We start from the raw sequence: 13,517 nt of genomic DNA, 5'->3' as shown, positions 1-13,517 counted from the left end.
AGCAGCTGCTGGTCTTGGCCATTCAGAGGAGCCAGGTGAGCCCAGCAGAGGGCACAAATGTTGCTTAGAAGTCCAAGAGACCTGTGGTACTTTCTTTGGCATGTGTTTCGAAGGTAAATCTCCCACTCCTCTTTAAGGACAGAAGTGATCTTTAAAAAAAAAAAAAAAAGTTCAAAGCTATTGTGACCCAGAAGGTGAGTTAGATGAGTTAGAGGACAATTTGGGGTAGGAAACTTGTAATGGAGATAAATGAAGATGATGTCTTCGTGTCCCTTGTCACTTTGCTCTGTGAGCATCACGATGCACAAAAGGCCTCGACAGGGGGCATCTGGGTGGTTCAGTCAGTTAAGCGTCTGACTCTTGGTTTCAGCTCAGGTCATGATCTCACGATTTGAAAGTTTGAGCCCTACAGGGGCTCTGTGCTGAAGGCATGGAGCTTGCTTGGGATTTTTCTCTTCCTCCCTCTCTTCCCTCCCCAGCTTGTTCCCTCTCTCTCTCTCTCTCTCTCTCTCTATATATATATATATATATGAATAAATAAACATAAAAACAAAACAAAAGGCCTTGACAGGCTCTGGGAAGGTAAAGGACCACAGCCTGCCCTGCTCATCCTCTAGAGCTCTGTCCAGTGGACCAGATGCCTGAAGGCTATGAAGAGTGCTCCTGGATAGGTAGGAGAAAAAATAATTCGGTTCCTCCTAGGGGAAAGAGGGATTGAGATATGGGGAACCTTCTTGAAAGATTTACCTCTGGAGCATAAATTGGGAGCCATAGGGCCAAGATGCAAGGGAGCAGGACTGGGGACCCCTGGGTTTGAGTTCCAGTTCCATCACTTCCCAACTGTGTAGCCCCGAACCTGTGACTCCACAGAGCTTGGTTTTCTCATCTTTAAAATGGGAATAATTTTCATACCAATCTCATGGTGTTTGTGAGGCTTAAGGACTAAATCTCAAAGGGCCCAATACATTTTGGCTTTAAAGAAAGCACATTTCTAAACAGTGTCCCATTTCAAAAAAACTTTTTTTCAATGTTTTATTTATGTTTTGAAACAGAGAGAGCAAGCAGGAAAGGGGCAGAGAGAGAGGGAGACACAGAATCTGAAGCAGGCTCTGGCTCTGAGCTGTCAGCACAGAACCCGACGCGGGGTGCAAACCCACAAACCGCGAGATCATGACCTGAGCCGAAGTCAGATGCTTAACTGACTGAGCCACCCAGGTGCCCCCCCAAAATATTTCTGAGTGAAGTGTGAACTGCATCCTAAGCAATTACCCAAGACTCCAACTGCCCTTTGGCGTCAGAATGTAAATGTTGGAATTCCACTTTGTCTCTGTCACTTGCCTGCTGCGTGCCCGTCTGTACGATGAGGAGGCTGTAATAGATGTTTCTAAAGTTCCTGTGGGTTTGGCATCATTGCCTCACAAATCCAGTGTCATTGCCCTTTGTCACTGGCCCGTGACAATGGGGACAGTTAAATGAGGGTTAAGGGAATGGGGAGAAGGCCTCCTCCTCCCAAGAGCCTGAATCCTGGAAAAAGATCCAGATAGGAGAATTCTAGTCCTGAGCCAGCTTCTAGAAGGAAATAGGGTCTGTGCGTGCACTGAAGCCCCAAACCCAAGTATCCAGAGGCTTCTGCAGCTCAGGTGCCATAGGGGTGAGTCACCCAGCTGGGAGTGGGGTAGGGAGGTGGGACTTGGGAAAACGTTCCCTTTGTCCTCCTTCCTTCCCCCACCTTGTGCTCCTGAGAGCAGGGCAGGGAGGCTGAGCAGGATCAAAGCTATGCACACCTCCCGAGACACGACGTTGGCATGTTTAGTCACCTGGGCCGAGCTCTGGGAGGCCGTCATGAGTGTAACAAGGACAGCATGCACACTCTCCCCCCCTCCACCTTGCGGTGGCTTTAACGAGCCCTTGGGAAGCTATGGCCCTTGAAACAGATCACGTCCGTCCACGTCGAAAAGAGAGCATTATTAATAAGTTGCCCTGGGCACCCGGTAATGATTGTGAGCGGCTGTGAGCCAGGGTACACGAGGGCACTGCAACTTGAAAGGGAACATTTCCCAAAGGGAGGCGATAGGTCTTGATAATTGTTATAATAACAGCTCAGCGGGCCTGGGTTGGTTCCTTTCATCCTGTGAGGTCATAAATGGCTTTCTCCACCGGAGAAAGGACAGGGCCTCCACCCACCACAAACACCCTCTCGCCCGCACTCACCCAGCTGGGGATTTGCCCAGCTGTTATTTCTGAGCTGGGGAAACTTCGCGATTGTTAAAACAAGGTGAGCTAATCGTGCCTGTGTGCGCCATTCTCCCAGGATGGGAGTGGAAATTCCACTTGTCAAGTAGGCTCTCGAGTCCTCTGCCAGGAAGCCTGTTCCATTATATTGGCCCAGTTTCCCCCGGTCTCTCACACAGACTCGCGGTGTGCAGTGTAGTTAACATTTGGTTTGCTGCGGGAGAGGCCCCAGATGCGTGGCTGATTCCCTTTCCTCTTCTCCTGTTCACACTGAAAAAGGTGACAGTTGGGTCATGAGGAGGGAAGAGATAACACAACTTTGACCTTCCTCTTTGTGGGGCTCAGGGGCCTCTCCTCAGGACTTTAACAGGGCCAGCAGCCAAAGGGTGGGCTGGCACCCAGAGTGCCGGCGACAGGCCTTGTGCATGTGGTCCGGAGGATGCGTTGATGAAGGCTCTTTGTCTGCTACCTGTCTGCTTTCTTTTACATTGGTCCGAGATGGCGAGATCACGAGAGCGTGGGCCAGCGTGTGCAGGTCTGGGACGGCAGTACCGTGGCACTCCCCCTCCCCCGTGAATTCTCCCACAGCGGAGGAAGCCACCTCCGGGGTCACCTGGTTTGGAAGACAGCAGGGTTCATCTCTACTTGGCTCCTGCCTCTACTGGGATTCAAAGCTGCCTCCCTACATCTAGCATTTTCCCAACCCTTGGGTCTGGCCAGGCCCCCTCCTCAGCCCTCACTGGCCTTGCTGAGCAGCCACGGCCTCCCCTATAAGCCTAGTGGAAAACACACACCCCTGGCTTCCCTGTACATTTCAGTCTCTCCAGAAGCCAAGAAGCAGACCCGTGTTCCTGCCCTTGGGGAACTCAGGGCTCTCCCCTGCAACAAGGCTGTGATGGAACCCCAGCCACACCTGCTGCTGGAGGGAAAGGAAGAGTCATTTGGACCCTGCTCATGAGATGCTTATAGGACTGAGTTAAAGGCTGGGACAGGAGAGGACAGGCTGGCCTCTCTCAGTGTTGGATTTGGAAGTCAAGTGCCAAGAGAGAGCTATTTGGGAAAGCCAGTGTTTCAGTAACGACTACTCTTCAGCTAACGTGCCCCACCCTACCTCCCTGATTCTCTTTGGATCTTTCTTTGTCCCTGCTTCTTTCTCTTGGTCTCTGTACCACTGTCTCTTTGCTTTCTGTTCAAGGGAGGCTCACAAAGGTGCCTGGATTGACAATTCTCCCACAACAACTGGATGAGTACATAGACTCAGCCTTGGCACAAAGAACATTCTTCTACCCTCTGTGGCCAGACCCCCATCTAAGACCGTATCAGCACAACGCCAGGGCAAAAGAATGGTCAGCTGACTCCCGGAGATCCATTTTCCAGACTGACACCAGCAAACCCCTATCAGCGTCGGCCGTGACCTGACCTGGAAATGCCAACTTGCCGCCATTCCCCCACATTCTGGACTATGCTGAAATGAAGCACCCTTGGCCCAGAGGTTATTATTATTATTATTATTCATCTGGGATTATCTACAATCACAAAAAAAGACAGAAAATAATTGCCTCCCAGAAGAGGGAAATCAGGGACTCCAAGACAGGAAACAACTGTGACCCAGGGTCAGTCTCAGAGGTGGCTGAGCCCAGCCAGGGGTGTCCTCTGACCTCTGCCTCTCCCACCAGGACTCTGTCTTGGCAAGTCGCGCAGGGAACAAAGGAACCAGCTTGGGTGATGGGGCAAGGGGGTGGGATAACAGGCAGAAAGGGTTATCCCAACCACTTATTCTTCTCCTAGGAACCCCCCCAGGGTCTCAGCCCCAAGTAACCCAAAGGTCAAAGGTCAGGAGAGGCTCCGGCCAGGATGAGACCCCACAGCAGAGGGAGGACTCTTTTCCCAGATGCAAGCATCCTGTCTCTGCTTCCTGGCTGGACACACCTTGCTTCTTCTCTTGCTGGGGATTGTCCTCCTGCCTGAGGAGTTTTCGCACACAATGGTTGGCAGACTTTGGCATTTATTTTCATCACCATTTTAAGGCGAATGGCATTTGTCGCATTCCTTCCTGGCTGGCTTTGATGTGGGGCGATTTCCCACTCCCTAATGACAGGTGAGGAGCCGGCCAGCTAACACCCAGCACCTCTGGGCTGCCCGGCTATCCCTGCCAGATCTGGTTCCCACAGCTGCTGCTTGTTTTCAGTATCTATTTCGGGGACCTTAATTAAGATCCTCTTTAATGATGGAGAGGAACCTCTCTGGTGATTACCTCCTCACTTTTACAGTTCTCTCAGGCTCTTTCCCTTCCCTCCTCCTCTCGGCTCCCACAGTCTCCATGCCTCACCCAGCAGACATAGACAAGGACACGGCTTTTCCGCAGGGCTTTGGGGGTTCGGGCCGCCCCCTCCCCAGACATTCCAGCGACGCTCAGGTGCCATAACAATAACATGCAAGATCGTTTTAAAGCCTGTGCCCTAAACAAGATGCAAAACTACAGTGTAGCGTGGCACCTGGCACTCAGAAGGAATGTAGTAAATGTTGGTTTTGATGAGCGAAATGAGTAAAAAGATCAGTGTTAAGGGTGAGTTTAGTACTGAACAAAATATTGATATTTGGGGTGGGACACTTCTGATATCCTGACTGGAAGCAGTGCTAGATTCTGGGCTTCTCTTCCCGAGCTAAGCATCTTCATCAGTCCAGAGATATGGAGATCTGGTCACAAGCTGGGCTGTGTTGAGGCCAAGGGTCACATGGCAGGGAGAGTACTGGTCCAGGCTGTGGAATCCCTGCTTTGTCTGCCAAAGTTCTGTCCCAGGTCTTCCCTGGCTTCACTTTTTTGTCTGCAGATTGAGGCCATCAATCCCAACCGCACAGGTAGACCATAAAGTGATGGCAAGATTCTGCGTGTAAGAACGTCTGGCAAGAGCCCTTCCGGGTTGATCCAAGTTAAAGGTAAGACTTGGCTTTTCCTTCTGGAGGAAGAGGGGACTGGAAATCCCGGGAGTCCAGGGGCTTGGGCTGCAGCATCATGGAGCCCCAGATGGGCCTCCACCTGCTCTCGGTCCTCTCCCTGGCCCGAGGTCCTGCTTGTCTTCCTCCTCGGGTCTTGCCTCATCCCGCCTCCTTCCAGGCAGCCCTCCTGCCCCCACGTTCCACTGCAACCCAACACTTAGCCCTGTCCATTCTGACCTTCTGTGGTGTCCACCTCACGTGGCCACATTGTATCCCTCCAAGGAGGTTACTACTTTCTTTTTTTCTTTTTTATTTTTTTTAACGTTTATTTATTTTTGAGACAGAGAGAGACAGAGCCTGAGCGGGGGTGGGTCAGAGAAAGAGAGGGAGACACAGAATCCGAAGCAGGCTCCAGGCTCTGAGCTGTCAGCACAGAGCCCAACGCGGGGCTCGAACTCACGGACCGCGAGATCATAACCTGAGCCGAAGTCAGAGGCTTAACCGACTGAGCCACCCAGGCTTCCCGGAGGTTGCTACTTTCTTAAAAGGAATCCTGGAATCCCAGAATGAACATTGAGGCCAGAGAGACCCAGGACTCATTCAGATCAACTCCTTTGTGGGAAATGCTGAGAACAGGCTCCCAAAGGTTGAAGGACAGGTTCAAGGCCACTCAGAGTTTCAGCAGCCAACTGGAGCTGCTGATGCCCAATTTGGTATTCTTTCCAGAAGACTTTGTGGCCAAGACTCGTACAGGGCAGCTTCGATGTATGGGAGGTGACGGGGAGATGTTGGTGTGGGCATGTGGGGGTGAGTGAGAGTCTAACACCCCAGCCCTTAGCAAGGGGTGCTTAATCATCCCCCACTCCTGAGTCCTCCAGTTTGACCCGCTCTGATCACAGAGTGGGCACTCTGCACAGAAGCTGTGAGCTTGGATCCCCATCCCTCTGAGCCTCAGTTTCCCCGTCTGTGAACTGAAGGGTTGTAGTGGGGAAACTCTTGGGTTCCCTCCAGCCGGGTCATTCCCTGGTACCATGAAGTGAAGCAAGAGATGTGGAGATCTCCACCCCCTTGCTTCACACCATCCTCACGAGTACCTGTCCACCGTGTGCACTGGCTGTCCTCCGGCAAGGCTGACCTGTCCTGACAAGATGGCTGGCTTTGGAGATGGGGTGGGTGTGGTGACTTATGGGCTAAGAGCCTGGAGATTTGAGTTCTGTTCCCTTGGTAGATATTCGCTTGTGACCTGGCTGTGGGAAAACCGTGGAATGATTCTGAGCTTGTTTCTTTTTTGTGTGTGAAATTGAGATAACAATTAGCCTCCAAACCACCCACCTCCGTGCGGTTTGGGTCAGGTGGACATTGGTTGTTCAATGTGCTCCACTTTTGTGGATTTGCAAGGGTGTTTTAATCTGTGTCAAGAAAAATTTAGGGAAGATACCCAGGAGGACCACCAACGCATTTCTTGGACCTGGTTACGGTGCCGAGAACCTAGTTCTCAGGAGCTGGGGCTCTGAGGGGCGTGGAGGGGCTGGCAGGTCTGGAGCCTGTCTTGCAATTCAGGTCTTCCTGGTGCTCTATGCCCAGGCCTTGGTTTTTATTTGCCTAGCACCTTTCTTCCCAGGAACTAAGAGGAGGCACACTTCGTTATCTCAGAGCCTTTCAACACCCAGGGGAGTCAGGGAGGTAACTGGGATCCTTATCAGGGGTGGGGCACAGGGCTGGGAAGGGGCCCCTGCATCTCTGCTCTGCCTCCCATCAGTGGTCTAGAGTTTCTGAGGCAGCTGGATTTTAGCATTTGGGCCCAGGAGACACTGGCCTGCTATCTAATTATTGCCAGAAAGAAAGACTTCAGATCAAATACTCTATCAGCAGAGTCATTATTTTAGGTAGCTGTCATTATTTTTGGTGCCAGTGAATCATCCCACACAGGTCTTCTCACAGCTACCTTGGGTCGCATTTCACAAACGGTTTATCTTGGAAGGTATAGCAGGAAGGAAACTGCTCAAAGCCAGGCACCTATGGAGACTTTATTGACACTTAAAAAAAAGTGGGGTGATGTGTGGCTGGCTCTGCTTTAAAATGTTCCCAGGCTCAAGTCACAGGCCATATATTTCATTGGGCCCACCATTATTATCTGGGAAGAATCTTGGTCCTGGTTAGACCTCTTTGATTTTCACGAGAGGATGTCCAGCTTTTCACCAGCTGGACATTTGGTGGGTCATCGGGTCTCATGGAAAACTTCATCACTTAGAAGGGGCTTTGAGCAAGGCACCAGTCATGAGAACCTAGAGTTTCCCAGAATTTGTCTGAACCTGGCCTAGAGACACTCTCCTTTGACAGCATGACTTCAGAGATCTGCAGACGACACTCTCCACCATGTGCTCTAACATCTACTGATGGACCACATTAGGCCATCAGGACTCACATAGCTGCACTGAACGTCACGTGCCTGGCCCTCAGTTAACTGCACTTCACATCAGGCAGACTCCCGTATACCTCTCTGGCAAATGTAAGAGACAGCTCGCGGTCTGCTACAAAGTCATCTCTGAGCGGGGGGGCTCACGGTCTTATCTTCTGTCCTCTTTGGGAGGGGTTAAGGAGACATTTCTTTGCTTTCTCCGGGACATCAGGAATGCTGGTGCTTCTCATAGGCAAGTGGTTTGCTTTAATCTTGAGGGTCCTGGGAGCTGTGCAGCTGATCAGGTTTCGTTTTGGCACTGACTGTTAGAAGTTTCTGAGCCAAATTTGTGGCCCACCCCCAGCAAATGGATCAAAGTTTATGGTATGTTTATTTTGTATTAGTCCCATCCTTGGCTCCATTTTATGGCTTTACCCATGCTTTTACATTTTTTCTTTCTCACCTGCTTCTAATTTATGTCATCTTGCTGAATTTGATACATCTTTATATGCTGCCTTAAATCCTTTTGTGAAACAAAGAGGTATACAAACAGACAAACAAATGCATATTCTGTCTCGTCACTGGACAACATATGACAATTTTTGGCATGGGAAATAGGGTCTGTACAGCTCCTGCTTGTCCCCAGGGCCATCATTCTTCTACAAGACCAGCCAGATAAACTGAGCAAAGCCAAGTTTCTACTCTCCAAGGGGTGGGGAGTCAAAAGCAAATAAATAACTACACAGAAAGTCAGGAGATTTCAAGAGCTGTGAGGAAGATAAAGCAGGGTAGGGGGAAGAGGGCACAGAGAGCCCAGCCAGGGACCATCTTACCGAGAGGGGTTTTTGAGCAGAGCCCAGGGAAGAGGGGGAAGTATCGGGGCATCCACGGTGAAAGAGAATTCCAAGCAGAGAGACTGGTCAGTGCAAAGCTGAGAATGTTGGAGGAGTTCATGGAGGCCAGCACGGTAGGGGAGGACTGCGTGTGGAGGAGAGCGGGAGCAGACAGGGAGCAGGGACTCCATCCCCCAGGACCTCCCCAGCCACAGTAAATACTTGATGTTCTGCTGAGATGAGAAGACTCTGTGGGTCTGGGCATGGTCACCGTGGCCATAAAGGGCAAGAACGAAGCAGGCAGATGTGGAGGGAGGCTATTGCAGTGATCCGGATGAGAACTGATGGGGGTTTGCACTACAGTAATGGCAGCAGAAGGGGTAAGAAGTGGTCAGACTCTGAATCTTTCTCCATACCCTCTCACCAAACTAGAGGTCTGTTTTGTTTGTTCTTTTTGTCTAGGTTCCGACCTTTTCTACATCGAACAGTGCAACCTGGCTGCTGTCCCCATCCTTCGCAGCTTGTCAGCTCTCCTCTGCGTGACATGGTGCTCCTGCAACCCTCATGCCTTTCGTTTCCACGACCCATCTCTTCTCCGTGTCCTCTCACCTGGCACAGAGCTCTGTCACAATCGGACCAGGCTTCTCTCACACCACCCACCCTTTTCAGCTTAGTGCTTCAGAGCACTTTGTTTTTGTCCTTCTTATTCTCAAACATTGCTACACAATTTGCAGGGCCCAGTGCAAATAAAAATGGGGGTGCCAGTTTAAAAGTTACTAAGAGATTCAAGATGGCGACAGGAGAGCATTAAACCCAAACCGCGGGGCCCTCCTGAGCACAGGGCCCTGTGTGGTCACACACCCACGAAGCTGGCCTTGCCCGTTCTGCATGCTCCCAGGACAATCTCATGCACGCTGGCAGTAACCACCACACACGCTAATGACTCTCACATGCATCTTCTTTCTTGAGCCCCAGAGCCAATTGTTGGGCCAACCTATTGACATCAACACTTTGTCACTTTGCAGGCAACTTAGAAGCAGTACGTTCAAGACCGAACTCATTATCTTTCCCCCCGAAACCTGCTTCTCCTCCTGTATTCTCTATCTTGATAAATAGCAACATAATCCTCTGAGGTGCCCAAACCAGAAAGCTCTGAGTCATCTCTGACTCTACTGCTGCCTTACCCCCATATCCAATAGGTCTCTAGGTTTGAGTGATTATAGTTGCCTATTATCTCTGCTATCCATCGGCTCCTCAGCGCTCCAGGCCCCTGCCCTAGTTCCGGTGTTCACAGCTCCTGCTCCCTCTGCTTCAGGTGTCTCCTTATGCCCGCCCCCTTGTTTCCTAGCACCATCCATCTTTCTCTACTGTGTCACCACAGTGAGGTTTCTAAAACACAAAAATCAATTGCTTCACTCCCATTTCTACAACTTCCAGAGTCTGCAGAACAAAGTTTAAACTCTGGCATTGCATGCCGGCTCTTCGTAATGTATTCTCTGCCTACTACCTGCATCTCCCAGCCCTGACCCTGGCCAATACCCTCCACACTGCAAACGGTGCCAGGGATCCAGCTATCCTTGTCCACCCCCCAACAGGCCAAGCACCTTCACACTACTTACCTGTGCACATCCTGTTCTCCCCGCCGGGTGCCAACCCTGTGGCTCCCTCTGACCACCATGCTCCTTCTGGACCTTTATGATGCAGCTCTAGGATGTCAGGTTGAGTCTTCCACCTCCCAAAGATGCACTAAAAAGACCCAATAAGGCTAAGAGTTAGAAAAAGTCCAGAGCAGAACCGACTGAGGAGGCTGTCGTGAAAATGGAAGGCATTTATAGGAATTTCTGGAAGAAATGAAGTGATAAGATCATATTAAAGGGACAGCTGATTAGTACACAGGTGAGCAGACAATACAGGTGAAGAGGATACTCCCTTGAAGTTAAAGGTGAGGGTATTCCCGACAGCACTTCAAAGGACTTGATGCTCGCAGCAACAGGGATAGCTAATGGATATGTGGTGGGATAGTCTCACTTGGCAAATTGAAAAGACATGAACTGCAAACTGGATCACTTCCCCCCAGTGAGAGTGGCAAGCTCATGTTGTGTGTGTTCCTTACCAAGTCTCAGTGTGGACTGAAGAATGAAAAGGTGTGGCAGGGCCCCAGCGAACTCTGAGCCGTACCACAAATATGGAGAACTGAAAGGAGTCTGAAGGATGGTGAAATTCCCTAAGGCCCTCAGCACCCACAGAGACAACTCCTTTCCATCTTCCTGTTGACACTGTCCTGTTGACATCAATGGCTTTGCTAGAAGACAGGAAGCCAGCAGCAGGGAGCGACGTGATGGTCTTCAGGGCTTACCCGAGCTCCTCACCCCAGCTGTTGGCCAATGCTCTCCAGACCGTGAAGTTACTACTAGGAGCAGAATGCATAGCACCTGAGCATGAGGATGGGCGCCCTCATAGCCCTGAGCCTTTTAACTGAGAACTCTGGCCTGTTGCTCTGTTCCCAGCCCACCTCTCCTGAAAGGAAGCCACCATCAGTGTGGTGGCTCAGTTCCCACCCCAGGCAAGCCCCACCCCTGGAGCCTAGCAGCTATCACAAACCTACCTTTTCTAGGGGAAATGAGGGTGATCTGGAAATCTATACCTGCCCAACTGATGTTCTCATGTGAGAGACAGAGAAAGGCATTATTTGGACCTAGAAGTCAAAATATCTGTATGCCCCTTCTGGAAGGGTAGGGTGGAGGGGCTGGAGAGAAACAAGATGAAAATGAATCAGAGAAAAATAAATCCAGGCAAAGGGAAGATTCAGGATATAAGAAATAGTTTAATCCAAATAAATGTGTTAGTAATGGGATTTAGAAATTTAATGCAAGTATCATGGAAGGATTATAAAAAGAAAAACATACCTGTAAAAATCTAGGGAATAGGAAGACATGGGAAGAAGACAATAAAAAAAAGCATATTAAAATTTTCATTTTGTTTTTTGAGATAGTGGTTATTTATTGATGTGGATATTTTATTCAGATTTATTTGTTAAAATTTAAAGATAACCAATGGTAGGATAGATATAGGATGTAGGACTTTGAAACTACTGGAGAATAAAAGGTACCAAAAACTTGTCCAGTAAAACGTAGAAAAGGGAAACCAGGAAATATCAATAAACAGAAACCAGAAGACAAAATGTAAAGGCATGAGATCAAACATAAAAGTAACAACAGTAAGCATAACTAAGTTAAACTCTCTATTAAAAAAGCATCTCAGGGGCTCCTGGGTGCCCCAGTTGGTTAAGTGTCTGACTCTTGATTTTGGCTCAGGTCATGATCTCACAGTTCATGGGATCGAGCCCCCTATTGGGCTCTGCGCTAACAGCGAATTGCCTGCCTGGGATTCTCTCTCTCCCTTTCTCTGCCCCTCTGTTGCTTGCACTCATGCGTGCACTCTCTCTCTCTCTCTCTCTCTCTCTCAAAATAAATAAACTTAAAAAAAAATCTCAGATTGGCTCTAAAAGCCAAATCCAGTATTGTGCTGTCTATAAGAGAAACACATAAACAAAATGGATACAGAATGTGAAAAATAATGATATGAACAAAGATAAATTGGGAATTGCACGTGTGTGTGAGAGAGATGGGGATGCAGGGATGAAAGAGGATTAGGAAAACAGAAGCAGGATGGCAATATTGATATGAGAATAAGTAGAATTCAAGGAAAAATTAGATTGGAAAAATGAAATAATTTATATTCATAAAAGTTATAGCCAGTGAATATATACAATATTAATGAAACTTGATGCATTGAAACCTAATTATAAAAAAGTATAAAATGCTAGAAATGCACAAACTTAAAGGAGCCCCAATCATATTGGGAGGTTCTAGCACATTTTTGTCAAAATTGGACAGACACTCAAAAGGATTCAGGTAACACAATTATAAAGTTTGATTTAATGACAGCAATATAACTTTATACCCGATATATAGAAAAACGTTTTCTTTTCAAATACATGTGAGTCATTTACAAAAATTGACCACGTAGAAATACCTAAACAAATTCTCAATAAATTTCCAAAATTGGTCGTGGTGCAATAAAAACTAGGAATAATAAATCAAACCAAAAATTTTCCTAAAAATGGAATCACTAGAAATACTTTTTAAAAATTATTTTCTACCAAAAAATTAATGGCAAAGGAAACAGAATACATCAAAATGTATGAGGTGAAGCCAAAGCTACACTCAGAGTAGAATTCATTGTTTTAATTATTTTGTTAAAAATAAATGATTGAAAGGGACCGACCGATATTGAATTCTTAAGACGTTCCCTCCATATACATATTATATCCACTTTCATATTTATAAAATTATTCATTTATATTCTTTTTCACTCTTCTTTTTTTCTTGCCAGTCTTGAAAGAGGTTTGTCTCTTTTAATAAATCTTTTCAAAGAAACTCCCCAAGAACAGTGATCATGTCTACTGTGCTCATCTTAGGATTCCCCACCTGTTATGTGCAGTACGTGGCACATGCTTGGCACACACTAAGTATTTACTGACTGGGTAGCCAACAGAGCCTTGTTTTGACTTTCTGTATCAACGCTTCTTTTTCTTTCTTATGCGTCAATTTCTTCCCCCTACTTTCTCTTGATCTGATTGTTTCTTTTCCAATTTCTGCAACACATGTCAGTCTCTGTGCTGACAGCCTGGAGCCTGCTTCAGATTCTGTGTTGCCCTCTCTCTGTCCTCCCTCCCTTGCTTGCTCTCTCTCTCTCTCTCAAAAATAAATAAACATTAAAACAATTTTAAAATTTATTTCAGAAATTCAAACCTAGTTCAATATCAGACAATTCATTAACTGATAGATTAAAGGAAAAAAATATGATCATCTCAATAGAGGCCAGAATGTCATTTGACAAAATTTAACTTCTGTCCTTCATAAAAACTCCAAGTAAGCCGGGAAAATTAGGCAAGTTTATTGACTTGATAAAAATTAGTCACTGTAAAACCACTGCAGCCATTATCCTTAATGGTGAAACACTAGCAACACCATTATCGTCAAGAACAAGACCAACATGCTAACCCTCACTGCTATTATTTATCATTGTGTTGAAGGTTCTAGCTAAAACAGTGA

The 13,517-nt window shown here is 47.8% G+C and overlaps 1 long non-coding RNA gene across 1 annotated transcript; it reads left to right on the top strand.

Moving 5' to 3' along the window:
- Positions 1–2,063: 2,063 nt before the first annotated feature.
- On the top strand, positions 2,064–10,221 carry LOC122215060. Its single transcript, XR_006200220.1, has 3 exons — positions 2,064–2,275; positions 5,064–5,169; positions 8,863–10,221. It is a non-coding gene; the product is annotated as an uncharacterized LOC122215060 (long non-coding RNA).
- The last annotated feature ends 3,296 nt before the right edge of the window (positions 10,222–13,517 follow it).

Source organism: Panthera leo, chromosome A3 (assembly GCF_018350215.1).
Source record: "Panthera leo isolate Ple1 chromosome A3, P.leo_Ple1_pat1.1, whole genome shotgun sequence".
Classification (NCBI taxonomy): domain Eukaryota; kingdom Metazoa; phylum Chordata; class Mammalia; order Carnivora; family Felidae; genus Panthera; species Panthera leo.
This window is presented reverse-complemented; position numbering and strand designations above follow the sequence as displayed.